The sequence below is a fragment of the Mizuhopecten yessoensis genome, unplaced genomic scaffold (assembly GCF_002113885.1).
Source record: "Mizuhopecten yessoensis strain PY_sf001 unplaced genomic scaffold, ASM211388v2 scaffold11105, whole genome shotgun sequence".
In the NCBI taxonomy this organism is placed as follows: domain Eukaryota; kingdom Metazoa; phylum Mollusca; class Bivalvia; order Pectinida; family Pectinidae; genus Mizuhopecten; species Mizuhopecten yessoensis.
In genome coordinates, this window is record NW_018408882.1 from 1,200,875 (window position 1) to 1,223,142 (window position 22,268).

The 22,268-nt window shown below is 36.2% G+C and overlaps 1 protein-coding gene and 1 long non-coding RNA gene across 5 annotated transcripts in view; one reads left to right on the plus strand and one right to left on the minus strand.

Moving 5' to 3' along the window:
• The window catches only part of LOC110465899 (neuroligin-4, X-linked-like), a 411,997-nt gene that overhangs the window by 233,923 nt on the left and 155,806 nt on the right, over positions 1-22,268 (minus strand). The gene's annotated exons all lie outside the window — the stretch shown is intronic.
• On the plus strand, positions 143-17,398 carry LOC110465900. 3 transcript variants are annotated; one of them, XR_002464677.1, is made up of 4 exons: positions 143-1,053; positions 10,531-10,614; positions 11,085-14,764; positions 15,481-17,398. It is a non-coding gene; the product is annotated as an uncharacterized LOC110465900 (long non-coding RNA). The 3 variants fall into 3 exon arrangements; XR_002464676.1 differs by having other exon boundaries at positions 11,085-13,051; positions 14,632-17,398; XR_002464675.1 differs by having other exon boundaries at positions 813-1,053; positions 11,085-17,398.

Sequence of the window (22,268 nt, forward strand, 5' to 3'; positions counted from 1 at the left end):
TAATTACTTCATGACACAAAAAAACTTATGTGCAGATTTTAGCTAGCTAGCTTAATCCAAGCTATGATAAGCCACTGATAGCTGACGCTGTGAAAATGACATTTCGTATTAGCCGTGACCGGCTAGACACTATTGGAGGTGACGTCTTTTTGTCACAGACATTCCTTGGAAGTGTTATAATATACTCTCCCTTTCAGAGGGTATCACATACATTCCACATATTAGATTTATTTCATTTCGTATTCTTCCACAGAGTATCAGCAACATATATAACCCATAGTCACAGATGTATGTTTCCGAGAATAGTTTTCTTTAACACAATTAAAGCTGGATGTGAAAGATCATATACTCCTTGTAGGGTTGGCTTGAATTTCTCCCGACCTATACTATGTAGTAAATCAAACTACCTGCGCCTAGCACGACGAGCCGAACACTATCACAGTCCCGTTTTATCCCTTGAGGTAGGAAGCTTGGTAGAAAAGGGTCCCCCTCCTTTTCCCACCACTGCTGGTGAAGTAAATAGAGATATGTTGGCAATAAGTGGCCTGATTGCGTTTGGAAAATCAATCTATCAATTATTGCCGCAAAATTAATTCCTGGCTTTCAATGAGTGTGTTTTCAATGATCTCAGTGGCCACCATCTCATAAATGTATTTCCTGATCTCTCGGCATCAGGATAGATGCTATCACAACAAATTACCTTGCGATGATAGACACAAATTATAAACTTAAAAACATATCCACCCTCAGAATTGATACGGTGCCATCCTCTTTCCCAGTCGGTAAACACTGTATGATATGTTTTTCTCCCTGTTAGTTTTATGGAGAAGTCAGGAAGCCCAACTCTCACTAGCTCAGTGTGTAATAGACGCTATCTACCTCTCCGCTCACACATCTCCGCAATTATTGTGTGGCAAAACACAGCGATAAGCTTCGTTCAGCAACACTAGGTATAGGGACGTTGATCAACGGTTTGGGCTCTTCTACAGAGACAAAGCTACGGAGCAGAGGGAAGGACGGCTCAAACGGACGAATCCCACCACGACACACACGGTTAGTAAAATGTTGCCACCTTCATTCACGTGATGATATAGCAAATATGCGTAGATTTATTAACGTAAAAACTCTCGTAGAATGATGTCTGTTATTGTTTCTTAATGACTTTAACTTGTGGTATAAAAACACTTCGTCTCGTTCATTAACACGGCAATGATAACAACCTAGTACGGATGTATCTAGTCACCTGCCTGGTAAGGCCATATTGATTGTGAATTGCTCGGACTCAACTATAGTTAGACTGATATTCCGATCTAACACAGATGGTGAAGCGCGTAGCCGTATGTATTAGCCGTTGTCTCCACCCTAATGTTCACACGGGCCGTCGATCTCTCTACCGTGGCTATGTTAGGAGGCATATTGTAACCCGTATCCTAGAGTAGTCGTTGGTGATATCAATAGAAGATTGGTCGAGCTTTAAAACTTCCATACAAAAAGTCCATACCACGTATATGATGAAGCTTAAATGGGAACATTTTATGTAATTCATTATTATATATTGTACTGAGCTTTAAGTTTTAAGATTCCAGGATATAATACTAAATAACATGGGAAGAAAATGACGTAACTGATACAAATTCTGTTTTTGAAGTTATAGTAAAATGTATAAAATGAATAAACACAGCTCTGTCAATCGGATGGAAATCGAGTCATTTATATAAGTACGTACTTTGTTCAAACACCTGAAAGTGCCGCGACCTGGGTCACATTTAGATAACCTCCATCTTTATAAATATTCGTTAAATAGTCACCAATCACACATTATCCTTCAGAAGGCGCCGGGTGTTGTAGCAAAGATGCAGGGAAAATGCTTGAACAGGTTTCTTAATGATTTTTATTTGAATGTTCGAAAACCTAACAAAAACAAACATTCGATGCATGTACATTATGTATGTCCAGTATGCTTGAATCTCAATATGCTGTTATTGTCAGACGAACAAGCAGTTCTTGGCGTCAAAACATCATCTAATGGCGGCACCATATTTGTTTTCGGAACTCTTTTGTTCGATAGCTCTCGATGTATTTTTCTAGACCATGGGTTGCCAGCACCCTACCGACTGGTTAATCGCAAGGTCGGCTAAAACTGACATAGATCGCTGCACTTTCGGAGGTCAGGCGTTGCAAAGAACGCCACGCAACAGATGATAGGCAGATATCAAAGTTATGATATAGTGTAACTATAAAAGTATAACATACTGGGATCAACCATTAACACACCATAACCAAACAATAAGATAGAGTGACCATACATAACATACCATAACCAAACAATAAGATAGTGACCATACATTACATACCATAACCAAACAATAAGATAGAGTGACCATACATAACGTACCATACCCAAACAATAAGATAGAGTGACCATACATACCATCCCATAACCAAACAATAAGATAGTGACCATACATTACATACCATAACCAAATAATAAGATAGAGTGACCATACATAACGTACCATAACGAAACAATAAGATAGAGTGACCATACATAACATCCCATAACCAAACAATAAGATTGAGTGACCATCCATTAACACACCATAACCAAACAATAAGATAGAGCGACCATACATTAACATACCATAACCATACAATAAGATAGAGTGACCATACATACCATCCCATAACCAAACAATAAGATAGAGTGCCCATACATAACGTACCATAACCAAACAATAAGATAGAGCGACCATACATTAACATACCATAACCATACAATAAGATAGAGTGACCATACATTAACATACCATAACCATACAATAAGATAGAGTGACCATACATTAACATACCATACCCAAACAATAAGATAGAGTGACCATACGTAACATACCATAACCAAACAATAAGAGAGAGTGACCATACATTAACATACCATAACCAAACAATAAGATAGAGTGATTATACATAGCATACATTATTATGCACCGACGATACTTAACATACATTGACCCTACAATAATATACGTTATATACATAAAATAACGTATAATATATCAATTAGTGACTCAATAATATTAAACAGTGTCAAAACAACATACAGAAGTGATGGCTTAACGTAAGAACCTACTCTTGTTGCCAGATCCCTAACATTACATTATGTAAAATTTTATATTATGTACTGCATATTTGTAAATGAAAATATTATTTAAACTAACATACAGGATTAAACAGTGACCAAACAATACGAATGCCTATTTCTTGATTTTCAATTCAGTTAACTGGTTTCCTTGAAGGCTTAACGTGATTTTCCGCCTATATCAATATGTTCAAGTATAATAGGCACGCATAATTATTGTCATACACGAAAAGGGACGTATAACACACAGCTAGCTAGTTTGATAGTAGGGAGAATGTCAATGTGTTTGGTACAGTCTGGTGAGCTGTACGCTAAACTGCCACACATAGTGAAGTTGTGTACTGTATGTAAATGATTAATCTACTTTAAAATGCAAGCGTTATCAGCTTTTATTTTGCCGCGACGTGCACAGCAACACCTACAACCAGAACCATACATTTTATCGTTTCCGTTTACCGATTTAGCCGAGTAAATGCATGATAGGTCAATGATTAGATTAAACAGAGCTACTTATCAGGGTCCAGAACTAAATCGGAAACTACATTATTGTAATACGTATCTTCGGAATTCTTAGCCAAATTGACTAATAGATTTTTTGGAACGTCTTTGACACCGAAAAGAAACATACACTGTAACGTTGTTATATATGCATGAAATAATGAAGCATTTTTGATATATCAGCGTAAAACCATCTTTACATTTTTGAAAATAGATAAAATATGTATACATACGGAAAAGATTATATCTCAAAGGTATATCTTAAAATATAACATAGTGATATGCTAATGACATGCATCGTGTATATTTAAAATCGATCACGTGACATAAAAGATATAAAATGAAATTCCAAATTTACATTTACAGCTCATGTATATAATATGTACAAGATATGTTTTTCTTAAACCCGTTGGAGCGTATATACCAGTACTGATAGCAAAATGATATTCCGTTATAATTCTGAATTGTGCTATAATGACGGTAGGCGACACATACATGTATATAATTTATATGAACACCTGTATCATGAAAAACCCTTATCGGATACCATATATGGCCTGTTTAGAGGGATAGCAATGACTTCGTAAAACTTAACTGCTAGGTTAGTCTGCTTATTGAACTAGAACATTTATTGGAAATGCCAGAGTCTGAGGTTTGCCAAATCCCGTTCATTGGTGTGTTTGTCAATAGTGTCTGATGCGCTGATCTAGATCGGAAGGGCGCTTGTCAAACTAATATGCAAATTGCGTAGGGAAATTACATCTCTGTCATATTGTATTAGGCTGATTACCCCTTTATCGTCAAATATGTAGCCATTTCTCAGAGAAAGGACAGCTAGAATTTTCAGAAACACGGAAAAGATTTTGTATTTGAAAGGTGAAAACACAGCTTTGTATCTGCCTAACATCACGAAATCCAAGCAATAAAAGAGGCTTATTTGCGACAAACTCTGAATTATTTAGTAATACTTTTGCATTTTGAACACTGGTTAGCAATTACCACAGATACACACTAAAGAGTATAAGAGCACTTGTGTGCATTGCACTTTGATGTATTGTCGGTTCACAAATGATTGCGTTTGGATTACTTGCGTGTTATCGACCAGGTACGTGAAAAATACACTACCTTGGATACATAACATACGTCATTTTCTCAATGTCTTGACCAGTATTTGTTAATGTTTTTATTTTATCAGATGTGAATGATAAATACATATGACCCGCTTATATCACACAAAGTATTTTTTAAGAGTGCAAAACATTCTGTCATGATACATTCACAATCACAAGGAACATGGCGCGGAAGAAATTATTGAAACCAGAGAGATAAAAGGTCGATATTAAAACCAGAATAAATAATTGTTTATATATATATTTTTTTAGTTTCTAAACTTTATTATAGCATTCTTCCTACTTTTCGTTTGCTGTTTTTGCGATTCCTGTTTTACTTTCGAGTCAGAGAAATAATTGCTGTTTATTATACCTCATCAATAAAACAGAGTCAGTAATTGTATGAAGTCAATCTCCTGGCAGGATGTTAAATCGTCGTGTCAAACTCAAGGTTACATAAACTTTATCAACTTTATGGACAATACGATGACACAATGAGGTCATCCAGCCGTACCATACTGAAAAGCGGTATGCATTGTTAATCTAAATTTGATAAATAATAAGTTAATTTTATAAAAATATATATGTCGATTTGTCAAACAGCAGCAAATATTTTCTTTTTCTTCTCATGATTGTTCTTCCGGTAAAATGATACCCATCAAGTAAATAATTCATACCTGTTCATATCCTATATGCTGTTTACCAGAAATATTCCCTGCATTAAAATTTTCGCCCTCTGTAATGAGGGCGAATTTATCATCACAGCGAACATTAGTAAACAACATAATCTGCATAGTAATTAAATGTAAAGGGCAAAATTGACACTTGGCGATTATGGATTATTCTAGCGAAGGTCGATAAATTGAGTTTGTTTTTCGTGAAAAAATAAAATAAGTAGAAATTACAAAAAAAAGTTTCACATTGTTAAGTATGAACACCATGAACACCAGAACACCATGAACACCAGAACACCAGAACACCATGAACACCAGAACACCAGAACACCAGAAACACCAGAACACCATGAACGCCAGAACACCATAAAACCATGAACACCAGAACACCATGAACACCAGAACACCGGAACACCATGAACACCAGAACACCATGAACACCAGAACACCAGAACACCATGAACACCAGAACACCATGAACACCAGAACACCATTAACACAATGAACACCATGAACACCAGAACACCAGAACACCAGAACACCACCAAAGTAGCACGCTGATGATCAAACGTACACAACGTAATCTCGACTCTAAGAAACGCTATTTCTAACTTCACAAGTTTGTTGCATACATTCAGCTACCAGTAATGGGGATAATAAAACCATTTGTCTCACCCTGTGTGTTTGTATTTTATGCAAATAGACACAGGAGAGTTCACTAGTCTCATGTTTTGTTGTGTTTCCTCGATATTGTTATAACACACTAAGATTCCCGGTAGAGAGATATTCACAGTCTATTACAATGTTTATAATTAGCTGTTTTCCATTTCGGAGGGCGATGAGACGATGTTTCAGACTATAATTTGTAACGGGTTTGTAGAACATTGATTAGATTAGCACGTTTGATTTGATAACAATTTAAGTTTATTGAACAAAACGGTTATCAAGGGATTAATTAGGAAAACATAGTATTGTCTTTTAATGTAATTTATTATCGCAACATGAACGGAAAAATATTTTCTTACACGATTTCCTTCAAACGGTTGAACACTAGTGTAAGCCTAAAAACAAAACATTATAAAATCGTTTTCTATGCAGAGGGTGATAGAACATTGCACACTATGTTGTTCCGCCTTTTATCTTTTTATCTGTTTGTGGTTTACACCTAGAACAGGTCCGTTTTAAATTATTAGGATTTAATCAGTTCGCAGATGCAACTATATTATGTAGAATGGTTTGTTGGCGTACACCAATATATCAATTAATGTTTATTAACAAAGCGAGACTTAGCTTTTGATTGGGTGACGCTATTCACAAGATGTAATTTAGCCAATCCATTATGTCGTCAATTCTCTTTGATATTGGACTAAACAAAGGGAGTAGATATCACTAAAGAATCGTACATATATGTCCATACACGTACAGAATTCATTTAAAAGTTCCCTTGCATAAGGTTATTCTTTATTTCCTATCGACGAGAATATTTGTTTTTTTATTGGGAAATTTAAAACATTTTACAGTAGCTGGTAGGCCAGTTAATTATTATTCTATTATATGACTCTTGTAACAAGTGCATGTCATCTGAAGACGTCACCGGAAGTACCCGGCACCGACAGAAATACAGTAAACAACGTTACGAGGACAAGGTAAGCTGGGTGGGGGAAATGGTCTGGCTTGTTTGTTTGGTTTTTACGTGTAATAAGCAGCTATGGTCATTGAAGGACGTGTCAGATTTTTTGTGGTGGAGAAAAACCGGAGAACCTGGAGAAAAACCAACGACCTATATCCAGTATATGGCGACTACCCAACGAGGGCCTCAAATCCAAGGCCCAGTGGTGGAGGGCTAGTGATCGTAGACCGTCGAACGAGACGCCTTTCCCACTCGGCCACCGCGGGTAGAGTGGTGTTGCTAAATTAATACAAGGTTAACAACGCTCTGGAGCTGTTCAGTTGTCCATATCAAGATGATGAACTTTAGACCTATTGAGAGACGAATATTACATGCTGCTTGGGCTTCCAGAGTTTTTCTTTCAAAAGGATTCATTATAACATCGCTCCATTGTCTAAGCGCTAAATTGCAATATTTTGTATAGAGTTATTGTAAATTTATTGCAAACAACTTACATAAAATACGCATGTGCTTTATGGATTTTTGTCTGCAATCCTGTGTAGAATTACAAAAATATCATTCTATAAGGAATACAGTTCAATACATACATTCATATCATTCATTAAGTGTGACAATAATTGATATATTTTATTTTCAAATTTGGGATGAATATTTAATAAAAAAAAACCACCGCCAATTAATATGAGGGTATGCAACACAGTTCCGTTCAAACATATTCCATGATGCGCTTTAGCTTGGAGAATATGTTTGAACGGAACTGTGTTGCATACCCTCATAAATGTTAAAAAGATGCATTTCAAACCTTATATTTACATTCTATTATATCCACTTTTATTATTCGAAATTAAGAAAAATAGTCTTTTTTCACGTTAAAAAGCAAAACACCGTCATGAAAACGACATAAATTGAACAGCCTTTTTCGCGGGAAAAATGATGCGTTGTCAACGGTGACGAAATACACAGTTGAGCAATAAACAAATAGTTCCACTTTGCATATTTTTTAATAATTAAACTTACATTACCAGCATCTTTAACAAGCTTTGATTATCTTTAAAATTGACAGTAGATCTCAATGTAAAACAAAAATACCATATAAGATATTTTAGTTGCAAAAAGTCAGAAATTTTATTCCGTGTTTGCGGAGAAAGCTGACCGTTAAAAAACGGTTGTGCAGCGGCTACGCTCATCAGGCAACGAAGCGGTTCGACTTTCAACGAGAAAGAAAGGACATCCGGGCAATATGGAGTTTCCTTAGAAACCAGATGACGATTTAAAAGATGCTGTTGGCTGAATTCTTGTGTCCGTGTCAACAGGACTAGCTGATCGTTTGAGCATTCGGCATGTATTACTATCGATGAGGGGACTGGCCGGCGAGCCGGGACGATTTCACCTGCTTCGCCACTTGCAATGGACGCTAGTGTAAATTCGAGAGGACAGTGAATTATTTTGTTCTGTTGAAAAGGACCTGTTAAAGGATCTTATAGCAGACACGCTTCGGTGGCCCGCCATAAACATGATGTGCCTTGATTCAAAACAGCAGTCATTCCATATTCTAAGGACACGTCCACGACGTCGCTGTCAGACATAGCCTATTGGCTGGAGCACAGGGGTTCGTTACAAATGTCTGTGGCTGGAGTTAGCACATGACGTATATTAGACGCTGAATACGCGGACTTAAATTTCAAGGTGATTTCTTGTTGATAATATAAAAAAGGATTATTAATGTTTGTATGTGTGTGTTTTGGGGGTCAGAGGTCATGCAACGGTACATGTAGTACTGTTAATAATACTATACACTTGCTTTTATTGAATCGTGCAAACATTTTCAGTTGGTACAGTTATCTAGTGATACTGCAACACAAATGTGCCAGTATCGGTATGTTTTAAGATTATGACGTTATCATTGTAATGACATTGTGATTATCAATTTATGGTTATGTGTCCATAAATCATAGCTTGTTTGTTGAAGTAGTTTTTCGTCCGCTCAAATCACAACTGACATAAATAACATTATATTGTGCCGATGCAGAGCAAATGGAAATGTTTGCAATATAACATCCCTGTTGAAAGAAACACCGTGAGCTGGCTACTTGCTTTATTAAGATAAGCGTTGATATAACTACTTTTCTTATACGGCTAAACCCTGTAATAAGGACGCTGCGTCGTATATGTCGACGCTATAGCTGAACTCCTCAGCCTTACAGCACGCCTGGTCCTATTCCCCTTGCGTTGACGTATTAGTCCTCTTGTGTTAATATTTTGCTCCTTCTATCGATTCAAAAAGTCAAATTACTATATAAATACATTTCAGTTCTGTCTTGTTTTACAGCATACCCAATATAAAACAAAGCCCTAATAACGCGAGGCCATTCTCCATACGGGGCTATTTTAAAGTATTGTATACCTTATTAGGGAGTCATTTATCATCATAATGACAAACATTGAAACCAGAAACGCGAACAAAAGTTAATAAAGGGCGACTTTTGACAGGAAAAACATGCTCGCATAGCAATCTAATTTTATTTCATTGGACAAATTGAATTGGAATAAAATGAATATGTTTCTATTTTGACCACACATTCGTTATAGATAAAACAGAGCACATTAATGGCAGTATCCTCCTCTTTCGTTTGAAGTCACGGTGGATGTCAAAGCTGCCCGTTCCCTTGGCTTAAAGATTAATGTACTCGTATGGGTGCTAACATTGATGATTTAAGATTGGAGTCACCAAGTGTCGAACAAACAAAGTTAGTTTGTACCCTTGGACAGATATCAGTACTATGATGGTATCAACCTGAACGAGTTCTTTGTGACTATATCTGGAACGAAAGTGCAAATACCGAGTTAAACAGTCTGAACGCTCTCACATTACAGTGCAACCAGACGTTTCTGCTATTTGCAAGCATCCCTTGTCAACGACGATATGGAATAAGTTATTTTCGAGAGGACATTTCACAATAAAGTTTAAAGGTCGATGTAATAGTTCTTTACTTGGTATAAAATATACCCTACAGCGACGTCATTAAAAGTGAGCAGCGCCACCCCGTGGATATAATTATCTCCGGGAAGCGAACATTTATCCACAAAGCGTGGACACTAGACGTAAAGAGTGCAATGCGGAATAAGAGTTCAAGGGTTTATAAAACCTCTTTGTCACACAGGTGTTCTGTATTGGTTAACTGTTCGTGACAAATACATTAGTAATTATTTGGATATGTGTATCGGTGCCAAATTGAAATTATCAGTTTGTACCTGATTCCGAATTTTAGTCGTGCTGGATTCGGGTTTTGTTTCTAGTTGGATGGCATGTTAAAATAAATGAAAGATGGCAACTTTTATACTGCTTGAGATTTTCAAACCCCCTCCTACTCATCCGCAGAACCAACCAAGTCAGCAACACAGGAGATACATATGTCGCAATTCAGATACAAGATGTTCTAGGAATACTAAAATATATTTTAAATCATATCTTTCATTACGTAGATACACGAATGGCGTCTCAGTCGAAATTGAATATGGCAACCACCAACGCTTGTGAAAAACCGAACATTGCTGCCGCAGCTTGAGGTGAGTATCTTTGTATCTGAACTTTAAAATGAGCTATTATTGTTACTGCATTTTCTGAGACGAATTTTCGCGAGTTAAATATACATCATATAAAATACATTTGAAACTTGCATCATTTCTATTTTCTCATAATTTTAATTTTTGTCTGTAAATATCTGATATCATTGCAACATCACAAGACCCAGGTTGCACATCTAAACAAGAAAGATTGCCAGGTATACAGAATTCAGGATTATTTTCTCGTTGTACATATAATTCATGCTATTCATATTTATAAAATAGCAGCAATGACACTTTGAGGAGACCGCCCTAGAGGTATATTTGTCCAAAGCCATTGGTTTGAAGTCTATATGTAGGCAGCATATCTCATGATCTGTTTGATACTTTGTTGCATAATGTAAATACAAACGGGTTATGGGAGGAAATATGTAAGTATACACTGTCAAGAGAGTTTATGCCGTTTACTGCAGACTCCCTTGGCAGACTTGATGTTAGAAGACAAACGAGTGTCTGGTCGGAACTAACCACAAGTGTCATCGATTGAGACGGGACGGAAATTCCGGATGGCAGTCACACAAGGACAGAAGACGTCAATGCATGTGCAATCGTATCAACGTCTATATATCTTTCCAATCGTTAGTCAAACTGCTTCAGATTTTCCATCTTTTCGTAGACTAGCATCTTTCTTCCGAAGATCAAAGGTTACACACACTAAACTCAAATTCGGCACGTGAAAGAAATCGATATGAATAATGTTTGCGATTAAAGGAAAATAAACCCAAATCCAGTCAGTTTCATTCCTCATATCTAAAAAGCAGCGCTATCTCCCAAAGGAAATTAAGAACGTGATTTTTGAAAATTTAACATCAATCCTCTGTTGATGCAGTTCTTATAAACCAATTTGTGTCCCTGTATGTTTTATTATCAAAGTGTTATCGCTCATTCATTTCGCAATTTGTATAGTGGAACACAATCAATGGTGGAGTCGACGATCAGCCAAACACTTGTTAGAATAAATCTAACACACCATTGTTCAGGCCTGATCTCCATAGCCGTCTTTTTCATTCCAGAGAAACATTATCTGAACCAACTTCTGGATATCTCGTTATTTATTTTAGAACAAAATCGAACCGCAACAGTTAATGATTCAAGGAACGTTGTTTTTGTTATGTCATATAGGTAAAACAAATAGGCTGTGTATGGCAATGAGCGGAAAATGTACTTAACAGATACGAGTACATGCACTTTCGCAAGTTGACATTGTAAACATTTCTGTTTTGATGATTGCGTCTTTGTGAGAAGTAGAGCACACATATACATACATTCAGATTCAGATTCTTACTTGTCCAGGTTAATTACTACGACGTGCTAGTGTTTACTTACGTTCATATTAAGGCAGCAACTGCAACACGTGAAGTACAGTTAAAAAGGGTGCGCCTCATGATTAACAGATTACATGGTAAGCGGCAGAGAATAATGGGGAAGATATGAATTACTCGGGGAGATATGAATTACTCGGGGACATATGAGTTTCTAGGGAGGATATGAGTTACTAGGGAGGATCTGAGTTACTAGGGAAGCTATGAAATACCCGGAAAGCTATGAATAATCCGGGAGGATATGACACAATAGTATGATTTAAGTTGTTTGGGAAGATAAACATTATTTATATCATGAATAACCGCAACGATATTATCTAATGTTGACTGAATACATTTTTTAAGATTTTCACATTTCCATTCGAACCTTGAAATATGCGCAATCATATATCTGGCATATATTCAGTTATTATAAAGCTGTAGTAGTTGACTTATCTAACAAATGATTTCCCAACCTATCCAAATGTCAAACACACTTTCATCTATACTAACTTTGATATACGCTTATGCAGTATACATTCGAGAAAACTCCCGTTCACATTCATATTTACGAGAACTCCTCAAAGATCTAATTTTCAACACCTCTCATGTTTTTACGAGTTCCTTATATACACACATTAAAACCGGGTAAATAGCAAGGCGGCTCATAGATCCTGATTGAGATTAACAGAAATGTCATTTCACAGCCACCATAAAGTTTTATTTTAGCGATCTTATATAATGGTCCTATTTTGGTTAGCTTTTTAATGCCACAACAGAGAGTCGGCTTAAATGTCACCGTGTAGTATTTTTTTATTATTATTCAACCGTGGCTTTTTCTTAATCTGCTTAAACTTGTACGGATGACGCGTATATCTTCTAGTCTGTGTTACTTCTCTCCTTGTAGAACAGTTCCTTTGGTGGCAGTAAATAGCGGATTCTTCAGTTTTATTGTTGTGCGGAGCTCTTCTGCAATTTACCAGCAGTTAGAGACATAGACATTATTACGCTGAAGTCAACAGATAACGCATGTCAAGCGTCTGGAAGACACAGACCGGATGTTTCGAAACTGCAAACAGGTGAAAAGATGTACAAACCACCTATTACAAACCAAAAACGCTCCGCAATGACATGTTGAGTACGTCATGTCTGATATTAGGTCACAGACATTATATTCTGAGTATGAACTTGTGGACTGTTTCAGATGATATTAGGCGACACGTGATATTCTGAGTATTGACTTAAAGACTGTGAAAGATGATATAAGGACACACCCGTGTTATTTTGGGTATGGACTTAATGACTGTGTAAGATGATATAAGGACACACCCGTGTTATTCTGAGTATGGACTTACATATTGTAAGGACTGTTTCAGATGATATTAGGCGACACGTGACATTCTGAGTATCGACTTAAAGACTGTGTAAGATGATATAAGGACACACCCGTGTTATTCGGAGTATTGACTTAAAGGCTGTAAGATGATATATGGACACACCCGTGTTATCCTGAGTATCGACTTAAAGACTGTGTAAGATGATATAAGGACACACCCGTGTTATTCGGAGTATTGACTTAAAGGCTGTAAGATGATATAAGGACACACCCGTGTTATCCTGAGTATCGACTTAAAGACTGTGTAAAATGATATAAGGACACATCCGTGATATTCTGAGTATTGACTTAAATACTGTGTAAGATGATGTAAGGACACACCCGTGTTATTCTGAGTATGGACTTAAGGACGGTTACAGATGATATAAGGACACACCTGTGTTATTCGGAGTATGGACTTAAAGACTGTGTTAAATGATATAAGGACACACCCGTGTTATTCTGAGTATGGACTTAAGGACAGTTTCAGATGATATTAGGAACACGTGATATTTTGAGTATTGACTTAATGACTGTGTAAGATGATATAAGGACACACCCGTGTAATTCTAAGGATATTAGGAACACGTGATATTCTGAGTATTGACTTAAAGACTGTGTAAGATGATATAAGGACACACTCGTGTAATTCTAAGGATATTAGGAACACGTGATATTCTGAGTATTGACTTAAAGACTGTATCAGCTGATATTAGGACACAGACAGTAATTATTATTATATTAATTTGTATCGATGAATAACAGTATGGTACATTTTATAACAGAAAATAAAATCCATTCTTCATGTATTATATAAGTATAATTTTTGATGATTTAGTCAATGGATAATTGATTCTTGGCGTTGATTTCCGATGGAAACGTATTAAAACTTTTTTTTTTCTCCAGTGAAATGTTATATGCCATTAAAACACCATGGCATATTTTATTATTAATTTTTTTTATCGATTATGAAAAAATTATCACCTCTACCATCTAGGTCCCTAGGTGATTCAGACCCCAATTTTTCGCAAGATTCCTGGTCACAGGACGCGTCATTTTTAACAGATTGAAGGGATCGCAGAATCATCAAGGGCCGTAGTTATCAAACCATTCTCATTATATAGTATGGATTCTGTGCTAAGGTTTCATTTATACAGACCCACTGGTCTTTGCCGTTATTTTAAATATATCGTTTTAAACACTTTCGGCAAATACCAATTACCTGGTTATCTACAAAATGAACCCTATCACCTTTCCAGTTATCAGGTTACTATCTGTTTTCAGGAAGCAGTACTGGCATTTCGGTCTGCAACTTTAGCCTGTCGTGCTTTCAAAAGTAATCTTGCAGTCATCATCGTTACACATTGCTGGAAAATCCTACGACTTAAACTCAGCATGAAGGAGGGGCAGGGGACAGGTAATTTATTAGGTTAAACACTTTCGTAAACTATTCGGATGTCAAGGGTTTGAGTCTGGGTTTGGCAGTTGCAAAGCCAATGCCTGCTTCATGGTACAGACACCATAAAGCATCTGTTTAAAATATATGGCTTTACTTCCGGTTTATACAATATGCAGAAGAAGATAAAATTCTAAACACAAAAACAGATGTGCTGCAGATATGTTAGCCACTAGAATGACTAAGCACTGTTACGAAATGTTTCACTCCATTACAACAGTTGAAAATATGTGTACTTTCCAAGGAAAAGACAGTCAGCGTAACAAATAGCAAAATATCAATCTTACCGTAGCTTTATGTGCAATAGCCACTGGACCTGCAAAATCAATACCCTGTGAAGTTTGTCATATTAGCTAAAATAAGGGACCACAAAAAACAAAGAAACAGTAGTTTGGGTACCGAAAGCTAAATTACATGTTTGGACCCCCTCCTCCCGAGTTTATCAACAATGTTTAATTTGTTTACATAAATATACATGTAAACTGTTTTAGTTTTTATAAAGTGTTATAATCAAAACTATCAACATTTTGTTAATAACGTATGTGCTATATAACAAAAAGATACTTTGTAGTAATCGGAAGGCTCCATTTTTTAAGGACAGGGCATGGTTATACCGGATTGTAATATATATATATGTATATGTGTGTGTAGTCAAGGATGTCTTTATCCATACGCAGAGTGCAGTGAGAGGTTCGGACACAGTTTTATACATGTAATCCTACTAAAAGATATCGCTGAACAACATCACAGTAAATTTGTCGGAACAATCATCAATCGTTTGAATACACCAGTGGATTAACTATGTATTGTGCCAGTCTTGTCAAGGTTATGATCGCAAAGTATAAGTGGCGATATTTCCTTGTGTAACCCATGATGCTTGTATAACAGCACGGGAAGACAAAGATAAACACCTCACACGCTTTGTATGTGTTATCTGATAACACGTATACGATCATTTGACTATGTGCCACCCTAGTGTTAAACATCATATGCTTTTTAATACTGTTACATCATAAACAGCTATATATAGATATCGAACTGATCGAACCAGACAGTCGAGGGACATATACGCATTGATGGTCAGAGAGGTCTACCAAATATCAAAGTGTTATGGACAAGATCCACTAATGTCGGGCCCGTGGAAACCTCTGTCTGATGATATGGGAAAAATTCACCGAACCGCCTTGTTCAGCTGCTAACGTACAAAGTGTTGTCATCGTAATTGTGATCGACTTGTTTATACCCCAATAACAGGAATCACAGTTCACAGAAACCGGATGTCACAGCCTCTTATTGCAACTGTTCCTGTTCATAGACACATGCTTGTGAAGGAGTATAACGAGAACTGTAAACCGTCCCATTCCTACACACAATGTTTCCCTAGTGAGGTGTATTTTGTTTAGAAAACTTCGTTTCACAACTAATTACTATGATATAAATCAAATAACGTACGGTGTATTACAATAAGTAATTGTTCCTCTCCCTTTGGTTGGGTATTTCCGTGATATATACGTTACCAATGATCTGTGTGATAATTTCCCTAAATTCTATATCGAAATAAACGAAGCTATTGTAGGAAATTGCACGTTTAAATGTTCTGGCCAGATTTTTGTTTTTTTTATTTTTGCCAGAAAATGGCTTAAAGTTCCGATTCTTTGCTAATTACTATTTGTAAGCCGTAAATTAGCTGATTGGCTGTGTTCACTAATTGTTCACGCGCAAATCTTAGCCGTCGGGGATACAAACCAAATAGGTGAACATTATCTCAGGCAATTTGGCCAGTCATGATCTGAAAGAGATATGTGCAAGTGTTCTGTCCCTATGGGATAAGATACCAAAAGATGTGTTTAAAATGGTGCACATTCAAATTAAGATGAAATAATAACAGATTGTTTTGTCACATAATAACGAGGACATGGACATTCGAAACATCTAGATAACCCACAGGAGAATTAGGTCATTAATTAGTTGAAAATGTTAACGACATTTTAACGCACTATTGCAATTGCTAATGAGGCTATTAAAGGACCCGATGTGACGCATGATAAGTTAGTTGTACACGAATGACCACGAGCTACAACGTATATCACCTCAAGATGAAACGTAAAACATTGAAGTTTCAACAATGTATTGTGAAATCACTCATTTTCATGGGGTTTTTAATTTTGTTGATTTCGTGGGTAGTTTTCTGCCACGAATTCGTAGGTTCAGGAGTAATTACAAGTTTGACATAAAGCTGTTTGAGTGGGTACTCAAGAACTCACAAAATTTGCGCCCACGAAAATATCTGGTTTCACAGTATCCTATGTCTATGCAGTATGCTCATCAATAAAGGCAACTTATCACTTGTACCTTTATCTAGTCAGTATGACATTTGTTATTATTTTGTGAGTGAGTGTTAGGTTTTTTATACAGGAACATATTTTAACAGTTTAATAAGAGGTTGTACATATTGTCATCTAACCATCTTCTGAGTCTGCAGATACGTAAAATCTAAATTAACAGAATGAAATTTTCATTATTATTAACACAGACGTGAATAGTCGCTGGTGATTGAGTACAGCAAATAATAAAGAGTAAAACTTTAAGATAGTACCAACGTTTTTTTGTTTTTTCTTGCTTTTTTCCCACATTACACGTCACTAATTGCTAACGAACAACAACATTTTGCAGAGCTTATTTTGTACAGAATATATTTCTGATTTCAAATGGTATGTTTATAAAATGTCCAGGATTCTTTTTCCTGTGAACAAAAGATAATCAAGGAATGAGATAGAATAGCTGCAACTTGGTAAACAGTATCATGTTTCTATTGCATTGTGCCGCGACAACTGGACATACTTGGCATTGTACCGTATATCACTCTCGATTAAAGATATATTCTAGGCGACAAATGAAACATCTTGTACACAAAAGAAGTATTTACTCAGCAACAGGTAGCAATGTTCACCCACCACCAGTATAACACAAATTAAGAGTTAAACAACAAAAGCCTACTTCATTTAATGCTGTGCCCAACAACAACCTAATAGAGGTGGAGGGTTTAGTCAACAACACCCTACTTCACTTTACACTTTACCCGGAACGAGGTGACAGAAACAGTCAACCAAGCCAAAACGTACCAAATGTAGCAATACAGTCAACAACGTGACAACACTTTCGGGCGCAGTCTGGAATAGCCTGCTGAGCCTGACACAGTACCCGATAACAACCCGACAGGAACAGGATACCCAGTATTGACCTTCTACATGTAGCACTGTTGTACCAAAACAACTTCAGAGAGACTTGTCCTGAGGGGGAGGAGGGCTGAGCGTGTGCTGATCAGTATACTGTTGAGCTCCCCACTGGGAGAGAAAATTTAACTTGACGTCATTTATTAGCGTTTTTATCTCTAAAAGCAGCAGCTTTTGGTGACAGAATGTGGACCATAAAATTGGATACGTTCATGATGTACTTGAGATCTAAATGTCAATGGGGCTACCCTGACATCAACATGTGGAACTTTACAAGACGCTACATTATTTGACGGCTCAAAGGAGCTGCACATCTGCTACATGCGGATCATTCTTCACAGAGCGAATTACTCTTTCAATTAACGCACACAGCAACAGGTTTTTGTCAAAAGATTACAAGCGCCAAGTAGCGAATTCTTTCCAAAATGTGCTTTCCATACTGTATAGAGACACCGGAAACCGAATAACCGTAGCGTAAAGCGACAAGGAAATCAACTTTCCCTATTGTAGGAACACTAGGGGCATTTGTTTTATCAAAATTAAAAGAAATTCGACACGTTAACTTCAAATATCATTCATGTTTACTTGTTAAAAAAGTTTTAACAGATAAGAAAAGAATAGACAAAGCAAATTTATGGGGGGAGGGGGAGGGAAGGGGGAGGGAAGGGGGGAAGGAGGGGGGGTCGTTCTTACTTATACTTTCAGTTTTAATATTTGATTTGTGGATTGAATAAAACTTCAAATACGCATAGCTTAAACAATAGACCTGAGCATTTGCCAAACACTTTCAACGCAGATATATTTAGGGCTTCAACATGTATTGTGTAGGCAGACGTTTGGATGAATCTAACCGTCAGTCAATCATGGTAGTACGTAAGAAATGTCACTCGAAAGTATGCTTGAAGAAGCTCTACCGTTTACAGGGACCACATGCAAAATTCATTAGCTGACATGTGTTTACTTCTTTTGCAAAGACTATTTGATAAAGGAGAAAGCTATATCATTCTGTTCTAAGTATTATTGAAATACAACAAGTTACTGTACATCACATCGCTAGTATTCACTGAGACAAAATAAGTCGATATAAAATGGCCGCAACAGGAATCGAGGAGACACCAATTCCAATGAAAAAACAGACAAACAAAAAACGCAAACCATCACTAAGGTGGCAACAAACTACGTAACAGGCTATATACTGCAAATTACAACAATGTGTGCTGTTCGTTCTATTTTTTTCGGGATTTCAATCAATAATACTGAAGAAAATATGGAGAGTTCTCATACATTGATACAAAAAGATTTTTTTGAGTGGAAATTTAAAGATTATTTCATTTCCGAAAAAAATTAAAAAAGAAACAAAAAGGTACTTTATAAAGAAAATACCAAACTGTTAAAAAAATAATAATATGTCCGTATTTATAAATGATGCCCCCAAACGTCGACCGTTTGAAAACCATATTATCATTAAGAGGTTATTTATATTAAATCTCTCAGCTTCGAAACATGGCTGCGTTAAAAGGCAAGTCTATCCAAAAAATTCTGATTCAGTCCACACGCACTTAATAGCGAATCATTAATAACGTGTAAACCTAATACGTACAGAAAGTTCATCATGTCTGGAACTTTGTGTTCTCAAGTTACCATTAAAACTGAAAATGAAATCCGTTGTGTTATTGTCACTTAGGATTTAGTTGTGACGTCATGAATTTATAAATAAGCATCACAGATAACGCAGATGTATTAATAAGAATATATTGCCGTACCGTGTGAACTTATATGAGACAGGACACATGAAATCAGCGAAATCAACGCCACTACATAAGAAAACTTTATACAACAGACATTTCATTGCAACTGAAATAAAAATACCTAGTCTTCTTTTTAGTATGCCATTATATATCACGTTTTATTGTTTCAGATGCACTTTCTAGACTAGTTCGTTAGTATCACATCATGGTAGATAAAACCGTGCTTTTCCCCTGTAGTCGATAATGAAGATGATATTTTGAAAGTTAATGCTTTATTTTGAAAAGTGCGCCGTGTCATGATATGGAGGTAACCCGCTTTATTACAAATGCAATGTATCTTTGGACTGTTAGAACGGCATCCACGTTGGCATTAATGATTAATCTTCTTTGGCTAAGATCCATGCTTTAGTATCCCTGTACACCAAAATATCGGAAGCCTCACACGACTGCGGAAAAGCCAAACACAACGCTAGTATTAAATACTAGTCCTACATTTGAGATGTAAATGTGCCCGAAAAAGAAACAACGCGGTATTAAAAGATAATTTAACAGGGCATCTGACCTTTGACACCATCCATAAATAATGCCGAACCTAAAGAACACAGACGTATGAGAAACCATAGTGGAAATTCTATGTAATTTGTTCAAACGAGCTTAAATTTTATTCGCAACAAAGAACACGATTCTTTTGATTGCAAATAATTTATTCATCGCGGGATACACAACTGTGCTTCAAATTTCAATGAACATTGATCGCAAACTCAAATATATTGCGGAATTGGTGCAAACAAGAGATGCATTCATAACGTAATCGTTAAAATAACACAAAAAAGTGATATTAGGAAGTGCATCTTATGTAACATGATATGAACGTTAAATTCTAAAACTATGTTATCCTTGTTGTTCACTTAATGTGAATGGCAAAACACTCAACATGTATGTCTGTATAGTAAATTCATTTCCAATTATCAAGTCACCCGTATTTTGCTTCAGTGACCGGATATAATGAATCAATGGGTAGGGAAAAGCGTTGTATCTTATTTTTTTATTTATTTATTAATTTGTTTTCTTATTGCAAATTGCGGCGTCTGAACCTGTGATTGCCTCTCCTCATGCCTGATGCACGATACCTAAACTCAAACATGAAATTGAATATATTCCATGTTCACAAAGAATTTTATATTCTTTATTATTTGACAACAGCGAATAGCATATACATGCTCCATTTATTCCTCCCGAAGTTTGATGTTAAGTGTTATCCATGACAAATATGATGACCTCGATACATGGCAGAGACATGCATAAGCATAGGAAACTGTATGATTGTAGACAAAATCACGTGCTCATTGACTAGTAGACCATACAGTGAAGCAATTTAGGTATATCACACTGAAATAACGCCCAAAATACCCTGATTAATCTGTTATGACAATAAAAGCGTTTGAAACATGGATTTTAAAAAGTTTAAAAGCATATTTTACCGAAAATTATTTTTTCCCAAAATATTTTCGACGAAGATAATTTGCACAACTACTCGTTGCATCCTGAATAATATTACATCATTTTGGTATAAAAACTTCGAAGATTGTTTAAACGTGAATCTAGCAGATGCCTAATTGCGTGAAATGTGGGTTAAGTATCGTTATAGGGCTTTCGTCGACTGCAAGGAGCGGTTTTAGATGTGTTGTGGAGAGTGATAGAGGATTTAATGCATCTTTAATAAAGGGAGTATATGCCCTTACTGACACTGAGCGTTGTCCGCCTATTGCATTAGATCGACATAATGCAATTCCGTTAGATCATGGTGTCAAGAATACTTATGCATCTAGGTGATCGGATTAACTAGGAGTGTATCACTGAAACATATAACACTTTCAGATTATCTGAAGTCATCCTGGACAAAGGTTTACGATGCAAGTTGAAGATATTCATTGAAACAGGATTGCGTCCTCGTTGGCTGTCTTAGAAAAGAAGATAATTTACGATTCAACTTTAATTTGTACTAATAATTATATGTGCTCATGTTTTTTATCATATGGTAGGAATTTTGTAATTTTGATTTATTTATTTTTCATATTTTTCAAATATTTTCATATAACTTGAGTTCTTATTAAGTACAATGGTAAGTCAATAGAGTTTATGTATTCCCACAATGAAACAGTTACACTCAATTTGGACAGACAATGCTTCGTGACAAACAGAATAAGGAAATTAATATTTGTTAGTTGATCAAATTAAATCAATCTTATTGGATAATTTCAGGTTATGCGTCATAAACAGATACGTGAAATGTTAAGAACACGTTCATTTAGCTAAATACAAGCATTGCTCAGTTTTAATGGTTTTTTTTTTTGTGGTTAACTACAGTCGCTAAAATTGGTCTTGTCATGAACATCAATACACGATTGTCCAAAGATAATTCAAGTCTAAAACCAAATATACAGCAAGAGTAAGAAGAAGATCATGTCATGGTGTTAGTTATAT